At 36.7% G+C, this 14,102-nt stretch overlaps 1 pseudogene; it reads right to left on the bottom strand.

The window, feature by feature from the left end:
* Positions 1-9,988, bottom strand: part of LOC127212619 (vomeronasal type-2 receptor 116-like) — a 31,619-nt pseudogene extending 21,631 nt beyond the window's left edge.
* Between the last annotated feature and the right edge of the window lie 4,114 nt (positions 9,989-14,102).

Here is a 14,102-nt window from a genome sequence, read left to right on the forward strand (position 1 = left end):
GATCGGGAGAATTAACATAGTAAAAATGGCCATCCTACCAAAAGCAATCTACAGATTCAATGCAATCCCTATCAAAATAACTACACAATTTTTTAAAGACATTGAAAGTTCAATTCTGAACTTCATATGGAAAAACAAAAAACCCAGAATAGCTAAAACAATCTTGTACAATAAAAGATGCTCCGGAGGAATCTCCATACCTGATCTCAAACTGTACTATAAGGCAATAGTACTTAAAACAGCATGGTACTGGCACAGCAACAGGCTGGTTGATCAGTGGAATCGAATCGAAGACCCAGATATGAATCCACACACATATGGTCACTTGATTTTTGACAAAGGAGCCAAATCCATTCAATGGAAAAAGGATAGCATCTTCAACAAATGGTGCTGGTCTAACTGGAGGTCTATGTGTAAAAAATGAAACTGGACCCATATTTGTCACCTTGCACAAAACTCAAATCCAAGTGGATTAAAGACCTCAACATAAAACCAGAGACACTAACTCACTTAGAAGAAAAAGTGGGAAAGAGCCTGGAACATATTGGCACAGGAGACAACTTCCTGAACAGAACACCAACGGCCCAGGCCTTAATGTCAACCATTAATAAATGGGACCTCATGAGGCTGAGAAGCTTCTGTAAGGCAGGAGACACTGTCAAGAGAACAAAGCGACAGCCTACAGACTTGGAAAAAATCTTCACCAACCCTACATCTGACAAAGGTCTAATATCCAAAATATATAAAGAACTCAAGAAATTAAACACCACCAAAGCGAATAACCAAATTGAGAAATGGGGCTTGGAACTAAACAGAGAATTCTCAACAGAGGAGTATCAAATGGCTGAGAAACACTTAAAGAAATGCTCAACCTCCTTAGTCATCAGGGAAATGCAAATCAAAACAACTCTGAGATTCCATCTTACACCCATCAGAATGGCTAAGATCAAAAATTCAAGCGACACCACATGCTGGCGAGGATGTGGGGAGAGAGGAACACTCCTTCATTGCTGGTGGGAATGCAAACTAGTACAGCCACTTTGGAAATCTATCTGGTGCTATCTCAGAAAAATGGGAATAGGGCTTCCTCAAGACCCAGCTATTCCACTCCTTGGAATATACCCAGAAGATGCTCCAGCACACAACAAGAAAATTTGCTCAACCATGTTCATAGCAGCCTTATTCATAATAGCCAGAACATGGAAACAGCCTAAGTGTCCCTCAGTAGAAGAGTGGATAAAGAAACTGTGGTACATATACACTGTGGAATACTACTCAGCTATTAAAAACAAGGAATTCCAGAAATTTGTGGATAAATGGATTGAGCTAGAAATGATCATAATGAGTGAGTTAACCCAGAAGCAGAAAGAATCAAATGGTATATACTCACTTATATCTGCATACTAGCCCAAGGGGCATGTCCCACGAAAGCCTTCACTTACCAGGAAACTGGGACAGAGGGGAAGGCATCCTATTGGGACTCTAAATGAGAGACGCATGGGAGAACAGCAAAATAAAAGGATCCAGAGGGTCCTAGAAATCTACAAGTAGAACAATATGATAGGCAGATTTGGGCCCAGGGGTCCCGCTCAAACTAAGGCACCAGCCAAGGACAATACAGGAGGTAAACTTTAAACCCCTTCCCAGATCTAGCCAATGGTCAGAATATTCTCCACAGTTGAGTGGAGAGTGTGATACGACTTTCTCACATACTCTGGTGCCTCACATTTGACCATGTCCCCTGGAGGGGGAGACCTGGTGGCACTCAGAGGAAGGACAGCAAGTAGCCAAGAAGAGACTTGATACCCTATGAGAATATATAGGGGGACGTAATCCCCCTCAGGAACAGTCATAGGGGAGGGGAATAATGGGAAAATGTGGGGGGGGAGGAATGGGAGGATACAAGGGATGGGATAAACATTGAGATGTAACAAGAATAAATTAATAAAAAAAAATTATAAAAAAAAAAAAAAAAAAAAAAAAAAAAAAAAAAGAGTATACTACAAAACACAGAGACATACTTGCAGAACCAAATGAGATATGTAGTATGAACACACACATACACACTGACACACAGGTAGACATTCACACACACACACACACACACACACACACACACACACACACACACACACACACTCCTACACAGAGAGGTTTCTTAATCATACGGAATATACACACAGTGCAGGAACAGAATTATTTATACACAAATACACATACATGCCCCAAAACTTGTAAACAGACAAGCACACACAGATAGAGAAATATACAGAAGGAGAAGAATACAAAATACAATCATAGATAATCACATACATTCTCTGACAGGTACTTGGGAGACAAACAGATAAAAACACCCACATGAGTGACAGTGACAGACAGATAAATTTACAGTCACATACAACATACACAGACAGGAAGATAAATCCAGATATACATAAAGTCACACACACACACACACACACACACACACACAGCAACACAGATTACCTTCATGCAAGCACATTGACAGAAACACAAAAAAATACATACCCAGTCACCTCACAACACATTCACTGACAAATACACACAGAAAGATAAAGACAGACACAAACACACATACAGAAAGACACTGCTACATTAAAAAATATATATTCATTTCCACAGATAATTGGAAAGATAGGCATGTGAAACATCTATACACAGAAATAGCAACACAAATGTACAAAGTGATGCACAGCAACAGGAAAAACATATACATATACAAAGTGATAAGTATAATTTTTCGCATATGAACAAACATGTATGTACTGAATTAAATTCCAGCACTGCTTCCTTGGTTGTTACTCTCACAAACCCAAGTAAGGATACTATTACATACAGTGAGTGCTGAATCAGTTTAAAAATCATGGGAAAACCATCCATACAGTTATTACAAAATATTTGACAGTTACTGAAAAAGGGATTATTCTCTCATCACAGAGAAGATTAATTTGCAAACACTGATTATACTTCCAGTTTTGAACCAGTGTGATGATATTAAGGATCTTTGTATCAAAGTCAATAGACATCATAAACAAAATTCCCTACCACACTAGTGCTTTTACATTTTGCATATTTACTTGTATTTCTTTTCTTTTTTCTTTAAATAATTTATTCAGATTATATTACAATTGTTATCTCCTCACTTGTATCTTCCCATTACCCCTTTCTCCCTCTTTCACCTACAAAGCTTTATATTTCATTTCTACTGCACTTGGATGGCGCCTGTGAGAGCCTTATAAAAGTATGTCTTTGATGATATCAAATATTATACAACAGAAGATACAGTACCTTAAAGCACTGATGATTGTAGTTGTTCCATGTGCTTATTTCATGATGAACTATGTACTGAAATAACCACTCATGACAGGTATGGGCAAAGGCATACACAGCATTGTATATGTCATAACTGCTACCACTAAAGGCCATGTCAAAAGTGTGTTCCATTAGCTATTGCAATATGGCATTGGATGAGCAGTTCTTCGTTGTGTTACAGTTAGATGCCAAGGCTTCACAGCTAAAATACATCCACTCCAGGCTTGCCAGATATTTGTCAGAGTATTTGATAGGGTTCAATATCTGGACAAAATTTTAAAACCTGAAATATCTGGATGATGGTGTTCAAAACTAAGAGTCCCATGAAATGAGTCCAGTGTGTAGTCACTCTTACTTATAGTGGTATCCCACTGTGAGGTTGTGATCCATATTCTCTTTATACCTAGGGATTCCCATTTTCTTAAGCTCAAAGCTAGTGTATACTCTATGTCACCATAAATGATGACAACATTTGTGGAAGATGTCATGATTTGGTTGTAATACACTTCTGCTCTTGACATGTATAATTCCATATTGACTGGGATCATGTTCACAAAGACATAGCAGACTGTGTTTATTTCCATCTCTATCCTCAAATATGAGAGAAATTGTATGCCTTGATCATTGTCTGAGATGACTAGCCCAACCCAGTTCCATTTGAAATAAAGTATGAAGGATACTATGGCCAGGGCTAAAGATATGTCCTTAGGGGCCATCTGATATAGAAGAGAAAATTGTTCATGATCACTTAGGACAGGATGAAAAGGTCCAAATGTAAGAAGAAAGACCTAGGACACAGGTAGCAGCATGAGGCAGCATGAATATGTAAGCACTTGTAAACACATTTCACTCACTTCTGAGAGTTCTAGAGAAACCAATTAACTCTTATGTCTTCCCTCTTCTCTATTTCAAAGAAGGACATGTGGGTGGAAGACCTATCATGTCTCTAAATACTAAGGCCTTTGAACAAATAGACTGATAAAATCATGAGGTCATTCTCCTCCTTAAACTCTTCTTAGAATCTCTGAATCATACCAAAAGAGACATGATATCAAAATCCCACTCCAAAAATTCTCACTGGGTAACCTAGTAAGAGGTTCATGAATGTCTCTGTTGTTGCCGCTGTTTCCCAGCTTGTTCCTGTAAGTAACACTCCACACATTAGCTTTCATTTACACTCATAATTAGGTAGAGCATTGTTTATGACCATACGCATATGACTGGTGAATTGTGGCACTGTCTTACAACCAAATCCAATGTATTCCAGCAGAGACATATTTGGTAAAAGACCAGAGTTCCTGTTGACTTCATCCATGGAAAAAGCCAATGCAAAAGGAAACACTGTTTATTATGGACAGAGATATACAGCTAATCATTTGTAATGAATACAAGCAATATCCTTTATTGAACAGTAGTTCGTCCCACCTCCAAAGACTGAAAAAGATGTCCTGTGCGGTGAGATTATAATGACATAAGAAGCTGGAAATTATACATGCTTTAAATGCTTCTCAGAATGTGTCTCTCATATACAATATGTGCTTTTGACATCTTCTACGGAGACTATTTGTATGTCTTGTTTTTGGATGCTGTCTCAGAAGGTAAAGACACCAGCATATGCCTCATATTTGACCATGTCCCCTGGATGGGGAGACCTGGTGGCTCTCAGAGGAAGGATAGCAGGTTACCAAGAAGAGACTTGATACCCTATGAGCATATACAGGGGTAGGAAATCCCCCTCAGGAACAGTCATTGGGGAGGGGAATAAGGGGAAAATGGGAGGGAGGGAAGAATGGGAGGATACAAGGGATGGGATAACCATTGAGATGTAACAAGAATAAATTAATACAAAATTTTTAAAAAGACACCAGCATAGATTTGACCAAAGAAAAATTCTCAGGAAATCTTAATTTGAAAATAGTGAGCAATATAAAAAATATATTTGATTGTGAGATGTCTTAGGTTTTTATCATGAAATTAATGAAATTAGCTAAGACAGTTAAAGGAATAATGAGGAGTGCACAGTAGACCTTATCAGGGGCTACTTTCAGCTCCTGTACTTAAATTTATTTATAATTAGTGGTAATATATTTAACAAATCACCTCATTTCCATCTCTCTCTTGAGTTTTTTCTTCCCGTTTGACTACTAGAGAAATAAAATCCTTTTGTAAATTTTATTGTTATACAAATTCTTTTATCTAAAGTAAAATTAATAAAAATATATGTAGGCACATGTTTGTGTGGAAAATAAATATTTTAGGCCACAATATGTTAGTACAATCCACAGTTTTTAAATTTCATCCATTGCAGTAGAATATTCTGACTCAAAGGCCCATGCACACACTTGCTTCTGGTACACAGATCAGAGAATAAGATCACAAGCCACCACCCAATTATGATTCTCCCATTTTTTGTTTACACACACATGTGATGTACTCACACTGAACATATCCTGGTAACACAATTTTTCTACTAGAACAAATCCTAAGCTACATATGGTGGTACATCCTTTGTAATGCCAGCACTCAGGGAGGCAGATGCAGTCAGATTACTGTTAGATTGAAGACATCATTTTCTATGAAATGAGTGCCGAACAGCCAGGACATTACTAAAAACTATCTCAAAAAACATTACTTTGACCCACTCTCTGGTAACACCAACGAAACTGAGGTGCCCTACTGAGAACCAAGAATATTCAGAAATTGCAGTGAGCTTTGTAAATGCCATAATTTATGTTTATAAAATAGAATACAAAAAATGTGTGAGAATGTTCATTTTTAAATAAAAAACAGGCAAAACATCAATTGTTGTAAAATAATAGCATACTGTAGTTTTATTACTGAGAGAAAAATAATTCCTGTGTCTTCCGTGTCAAGTCCTATCTGACCAATAAACATCAAACTTACACATTCTGAATGATTCACTCAGAATTAAATACAGTCCGTTTTCATTTAAAATTTGTATCTCTGTGGTGTTTTTATTTATAAAAATAATCTCTTTTAGAATATTCTTTACTTATACAGAGAACATTTATTATTGAGAATTTCAGTAACAGAAAAAAGAATTCAGATTCAGGACCTGTGCTTTCGATCACTATACCCTACAACAAAATTCGGGAAACATCAATTATTTAAGCTGTATGCCTAGCCTAGTTGTCCAATGTTCTGTGTTTAAAACAACTGAGAAATTCAGAAACTTTGTTTGAATTCTGTATTTCTAAAACGTTCAGCTATGCATAGCAAAATTACAGAAATAAATGAGAGAGGTAAATATGACTTATGTCTCAGTAAATAGACAATTCATACATAAAGGGAGAAGATGTATGGCTGTTAAATAATGTCAAAACTGAATTACTAAGTAGCTTCTCTGTCTGTTCTCAAGTGTTGCCACCCATCATGTGACACAACTGCCACTCCCGCAAACAAAGAGGGATCTAAACTGTAAACAGTATGAGTGATACCTCACATTTCAAAGAATCCAAAAATATCCTTTACAGTCAAGAGTGTGAAGAACTCACCTTGGTTATACATAAAAGCTAGTGTTTGTACAACTACACAAGGAAGTATGGAGCATCAGGAACATGGTTCCCAGTAACCTGATCTCTTACTTCCATTCTCAATCGAGCTTCAGAAACCACAGTGTGACCACATGCAAGGAATTGGAGAGAGTGTCTTTGTATCTATGTGGAAACTCTCAAGAGCTACGTGTCACACAAACACTGCTAACACAAACACTACATGCACTAGGAGATACACCAGAATGTATAGTCCTTTAGTGTAATGCACATAGGATAAAACTTGTTGAAATATATGGTGTTGCTTCAGGCATACATCACTGGCTATGGTACAATAGAAACTATGTTTAGGAGGACTATGTATGTTGGGTCACTGTGCGGGATGTTTTGCCAGTCAGTCTACAGCTTTAAATGAGGTGCCTAACAGAAATAATATCAGAAAACTGAAAAGAATTAAAAGTACAAAAATAACAAAGTATCTGTAAAGAAGTGATAGTTCACTCTTAATATGCAAGCTGTGAGAATAGGACAGAAGACTCAAAGTATTGCTACGATCCTCATCAAATTCCTCATGAAATATGGGTCAGGATATTTACATGGAAGTTTTTAAAAGCACTTACAATTTATTCAGATATTTGGTCCAATGCTCTCTGCCTATTGTCTCAGTGGTTGTTTGAAGGAAAATGACACAATTTGCCCCCAAGTCCAGGTCTTTATCTTCCCTCAACTTCATTCTCAAATAGCACCCGGGATGAATGAAACTGGCCAGGAGAAGGGGGATGTTCAGTAGCAAGAAACGGAAAATCCAAGCACACATACTTGTCCTGCCTTAAACCTGGGCAATGTGGAATCTGAACTGCCATCAGTACATCAAATGAGCACCTGTGTTTTTTGACCTGCTTTTATTTCTCTGGTCAAGGAGACTGTAGCTGTTTGTTCTTGTCTCCTTGTTTTCCACATTGATCCTGATTCCAGGAGGAATTTTTAACACCCCCTTCCCTGGGGCTATGAACCTGATGTCCATAGTCCGTAGGATAAGCATGGGTGGGTAAATAAATATATGAATAGTTTAGTCCAAGGTTAAATAAAATCACTCACATTTAAAATTTAAAGCCCATTGAGAAAAGTATTTTGTTCAAATTTATTCTTTGGTATGCCCTAACAAAATAATCATGTGAGTAAAGTAATAAATGATCTCAGTGTATTGTGTGAGATGATCAACAATGTGACATGCAGAAATGGTTACGGAAAGACTCTCAACACTCCAATTCATGGGGACACATTGGAAATTGTATTGTAAAATCCAATTCAGAGAGAGGCTGTACACATTTAGAGCAATTGAGACTCAAAAAGCAAGCATATTGGAGAATATGCTACACTTTGCACTGGTACAGATTATCCAAACAAAGCCTTTGCTTCCATTGTCTTCAAAATCAATAAACAGGTCCAATATAGAAATCTGCTCAGTATTGCTATATCAAATATTATCTATCTTGTTTACAAACTAAAGATTGATAATTAAAGGTTCAGCAAGATCTAGAGAGAACATCAGATCTATGTACCTTGTTTCAAATCCTAATAAATACCAAGCAGTCCTACATCCAACCAATCATTGTTCATGAGAATGAAAGCTGAATATGTGACTTCTAAATCATTATCTCCCTCCCAGATTCTCCATTTTCAAATGCAATGCTGCATGCTGACCCACTTCTTCCACATTATTTTTTATTTACTAAATTGCTTTTTCTCATTTTACATTCCAGTCATGCCTGTGAAGAAGTATTGTCTTGAGTATCTATGAAGCAAATAACAGCTGGGAAGGAATATTGTGTTTAATCTGTAAACATTTTGTGATTTTTCTGTTCATCTACTGATGATTTCATGCTCATGAGCATCTTGAAATGCATGTGGAGCTCAAGAAAAGCCAGAAAAGTGCAGAAAATTGTCAGGTACTGTGCTGATATAGCATATTTAGCATTTGAGATGAGACACAAGGTTTGTCTATTTCTCCGTGTCTTGTTGTATAGTTAATAAAGATCATTTAATTTATACAAGACCTGTGGTTCTGTGATGAGCTCTCCTGGAATGCTAAGACATGGATAGAAAGAAAAGTCACCATGGAAGGCTTTCCTAGGAAGACAGAAAAAATCATCTTTTAAGCTGGCAAGGGAAATTTCCATTATGTGATATGGAGCATGGTATCCAGTTTTAGTGTGTAAAAATAATTATTTATTTATTTAAAAATTCATACAATTTAGTGGGATACCTTATGGAACAGTCACTCACACGTGTCAGGTACCTAACAAGTATTTTTCTCTCTGTCATCTGTATCTAGTATTAATCTTACTACTGATTTCATTCCTCAGTTCAAAAATCCTCCTTTTGATTCTATGTCATTTGAGAGTTTGTGTTTGCTCAATTTCTTCAATAACTCTTATATTTTCTGCTGTATTTTTCTAAATACTGCTTTCACCTGTCACACACATCCCAATACCTTCAGGCATTTTCAGGCATAAGCACAGTCCATACATGGCCCCTGGTTGATGCTTCAGTCTCATCAAGCCCTCTTTGGCACATATTCTTTGGCTCTGTTGGTCTTCTTGTGGAGCTAGTGTTCCCTCCAAGGCCTTCTTTCTTTCCAATTTTCCACAAAAAGTGTGCTATCCCAGATGTTTCTATGTTAGTCTCAGCATTCATTTCAATTGATTTCTTGGTTGAGCCTCTTAAAGGACAGCTATGGTAGGCTCCTCTCTGTGAGTATATCAGAGTATTGTTAATAGTGTCAGAGGTTGGCTGTCATGCATGGTGTTGCTATGGATGACTTGGACATACAATTAATTTTTCTACTCGTTTTTTATCCCATCACATCTTGCAGGCAGGGAAAATTTTGGTTGAAATTATTTTTTGTGTTTGTTTCTGCTTCCCACTCACTACGAAGAACGCAGTCTAAATAGAGATTGGCCTCTTCAGTATACATGTGGCCTTACTGGTAGGTTGTCTTACATAGAGTCACCAGAATATCATTTTCCTCTGACTTGGTATTGAGCTGATAAATAAAGAAGAAATTTCCTAATCATGCTCACCTCTTTACTGCACTCCTCTGTGTCTTCTGGAATCCAGCTGAATTCCAGAGTGATAGCCATCTCCACAGGTATCTATTGGTGATGCTCCTTCATATCTAAATTCCCACCTTTATCTTCTGATTCTAATAGTTTTTTCTTAAAGATTTATTTATTTATTTACTTATTATGTACATAGTGTTCTGACTACATGTATGCCTGCAGGCCAGAAGAGGGCCCCAGATCTCATTGCAGATGATTGTATGCCACCATGAGATTGCTGGAAATTGAACTCAGGACCTCTAGAAATTTAGCCAGTTCTCTTGACCTCTGTGACATCTCTTCATAGCAATATAACTATGTTCATATTTAAAATGTTGGTTTAGTAAAATTTTTATATGGTGAAATACATTTTTCTTCAATATGTTCAGTTTTATTTTCTCATTTTTGTACGACTGATGGATGACTACAATTTGAGGATAAAAAACAAAACTAGGAGATAGACGTGAATAATGAGAGAGGTGTAAGAGGCTTAGATTACATTCAGTTGTTAGTTTATCATCTCTACAATAATCCCTTGCTTGTGTGTACCGAACACTTAAAAACAAATACAAATACTATACATAATACTTTGCATTTATTTATGTAATGTGTATGCATGTGGGCCACTTCAGAGATTTGGTTACATGGTTCTCTCTTTCTGCAGTGTGAGTCCTGGGATGAAAGTCAAGGAATCAGGCTTGATGGCAGTCTTGCCTTTATTGTTGAGGCTGGCACCCATCTTAAGATTCTCTGCCATCAGACACTCCAGTGATGGGATTTCAGATATTTCACACCAACCCAGCTTGAAGCACCAATTCTAGAAATCCCTGTAACTCTAATTTAATAATGTCCCTTTTCTCTGGACTGGAGACGAACTCAAGGTCATATGAATGTGAGGTAAATATGCTATCCCTGAACCAAATGCCCTATTATAGCGGGTGGAGAAGGCAAACAAATAGGAAGGATAGAGTCCAAAGAACAGACAAATGAGTCAGAGAAACATCTTCTCCTACTGTTAGGGGTCTCAAAAAATACCAAGTGAACAGCCGTAGCATGTACCTAGAGGACCTAGTGAAGATCCAATCTGGCCTTTTCTTGCTACTTCAGTCTCTGTGAGCACGTGTGAGTGAAACCTGCTTAAGTGATTCGGTGTGCTGTGCTCTACTTGTGTCCTCCATTCCCTCTGTCTATAGTCTTTCCTCCCCCTCTTCAGCTATGCTCACTGATCTCCAAAGGGATACAACAGATTACGATCAACTTAGTCTTTACATAGTTTCTGACTGTCAGTCAGTGCACTTGATCTTATCTGCTGCCAGAGGAAGCCTCTCTTATGTTGGCTGGAGAAGGGCCTATTAGTATAGCAGATTATTATTGGGAATACTTTTATTGTTTTATATTTTCTTGTTTTCATTTTGCCAGTCATGTTTTATTTTGTTTTAGGTCTCTGAGCTACTCAATCTCTGGTTCCTGACCATTCAGACAGTGGACAACATGGGCTCCATCTCTTGGTGTGAGCTTCAAGTTAACTCTGACATTGGGAGGCCTCTCTTCACCCTCCCAACCCATTTGATCCAGTACATCCACAAAATTGATTCTCTTTCCCTTTCTATCATATCTCCTTAGAGCCTTCCTCTGTACCAAGCCTCTCTGGGGCTATAGATTATAGTTAATTATCATTTAATTAACAGCTTATTTCAATTAACAAGTTAATACATACCAAATTTATCTTTTTCATGTATGTTACCTCACTCATGATGATGTTTTCTAGTTGCATCCATTTGTAAACATCATGATATAAGGATACATTAACATTTCATATGCCCAAGAATGATATAGGTGGATCTTGAGAGATATCTACTCCCAACTTTTTGACAAGTTGCAATACAGATGTCCACAGTGAATGTACAATTTTTCAGTCTGACCAGCAATGTTGGAGTCTTCCCTCTATTTTTTACCCTTTACATCATGTGCTGTACCTTGTGTTTTTTTCTTTCATCTTACTCATTCTGACAGGAGTAAGAGTCTATCTTTAATTTGTTTGAATATTAAGTTCTCTGCTGGCTAAGGACATTGAACATTCTTTGTTTCTCAGCCATTTGAGATTTCTTTATGGAAAATTCTCTGTTTAGATCTGTAAGTTACTTTTATGTTTTATTTGGTTTTTTAATATCTTGTATCTTGATTTCTTTATATATTTGGATACTAGACCTCCATCAGATGTGGAGCTGGTAAAAATCTTTCCACATTCTGTAGGCTGCCTCTTTGTGCAATTGATAGTTTCCTTTAACTTGCAAACACTTCTCAGTTTCATAAAGTGCAACTTACTCATTTTTTATCTTGGTCCCTGAGCTTTTGTTGTTCTGTTCAGAAAGCTGTTTCAGTGCTGATTAGTTCCAGGCTCATCCCCACATTGTTTCATGTTAGATTTCATCTATCTGGTATTATGTTGAACTCTTTGATACACTTGGACTTTTATTTTGTGCAGGGTGCTATATATGGATCTATTTGCATTCTTCTATATAAACACATGGTTAGATCACCTCCATTTATTTAAGATGTTCTTTTTTATTTTACATAATATGATTAAGGCTTCCCCATCTTGCCCATATCAAGTGTCAATAGTTGAATGGGATTAATTTTGGGTCTTTCATTTGATTCCATTGCTCAACTTGTCTCTTTTTGTTCCAATAACATGCAGGTTTTTAAAATTACTGTTGCTTGCAATACAACTTGAAATATGGGCTAATGATACCTCCACAATTTCTTTTATTGTACAGGACTGTTTTTGCTATCCAGAGGTTTCTTTTATTGTTACACACAAATTTGAGAATTGCTCTTTCAAGGTCTAGGAGGAATTTGGTTGATATTGATGGGAAACGCATTGAATCTGTAGATTTCTTTCAGTAAGATGCCCCTTTTGACTATGTTAATCCTATTGATCCACGAGCATGTGAGACATTTCTATCTTCTCATCTATTTTTCAATTTTTTTCAGTCTTAAAGTGTTTATTTTATTGGATTTTCACTTTGTTGGTTAGAGTTATACCAAGATATTTTATAATATGGTTGGCTACTAGGAACAGTGTTGTTTCCCCAATGCATTTCTCTTATGTACAAAGATGGCTATAATTTTTAAACTCAATTTTATATCCATACACTATGGGTAAGGTGTTTCTAAGCTCTCAGTGTAATCTGGTATAATTTTTGGTTCACTTACATATAATATCATACCATCTAGGAATAGCAATACTTTAGCTTCTTTCTTTCTAATTTGTATTCTCTTGATATACATTAGGTTTCTTATGGCCCTATCTAGGACTTCAAATACTATGTTAAACAGATATAAAAAAGAACGGACAGTCTTCTACTGACTCCAATTTACTGCAATTGTTTTAATTTTCTATCATTTTATTTTGATGTTAGCTAATGGCTTGCTGTATATTGTTGTTATTATGTTTCGGTATGAGGCTTGTATTTATGATCTCTCCAAGAGTTTAAACATGAAATAGTGTTCCTATTTCTCCAAATCTTCACCAGCAAGTGAAGCCACTTGAATTTTTGTTCTTAGCCATTCTGACAAATATAAGAGGAAATCTCAGAGTCATTTTTATTTGTATTTTTTATGTGTAATGATGTTGAGCCCTTCCTAACTATTTTATATCTCTCTGTTGAGAATTCTCTATTTAGGCCTATATCAATTTTAATTGGATTATTTGATTTGATTGTGATAAATATCTTGTATTGTTTATATATTTTGGATATTAGCCCTTTGTCAATTGGAGGGATTAAAACAACAACCGACCTACAAAAATTTTAAGCCAAAATTTACTCTGTCTGAAACATGTGTAGGTATAAAGATAAAAAAGATATTGGAAGAATGTCTAACCATTACTTGTCCAAACCTGAGACTCTCATCCACTGATATTATTAGTGATACTCAGCTATGCTCGCAATGGTAGCTTCTTATACCTGTCCTCTGAAAGAATCAAACCAGGGGCAGACTGAAGCTGTTCTGTAGACTCAAAAGAAAGAAGATTTTCTTTATGAAATATCACTTGAGACCTGGTGGCACTCAGAGGAAGGACAGCAGGTTACCAAGAAGAGACTTGATACCCTATGAGCATATACAGGGGAAGGTAATCGCCCTCAGAAACAGT

This window comes from Acomys russatus, chromosome 31 (assembly GCF_903995435.1).
Source record: "Acomys russatus chromosome 31, mAcoRus1.1, whole genome shotgun sequence".
Taxonomy (NCBI): Eukaryota; Metazoa; Chordata; class Mammalia; order Rodentia; family Muridae; genus Acomys; species Acomys russatus.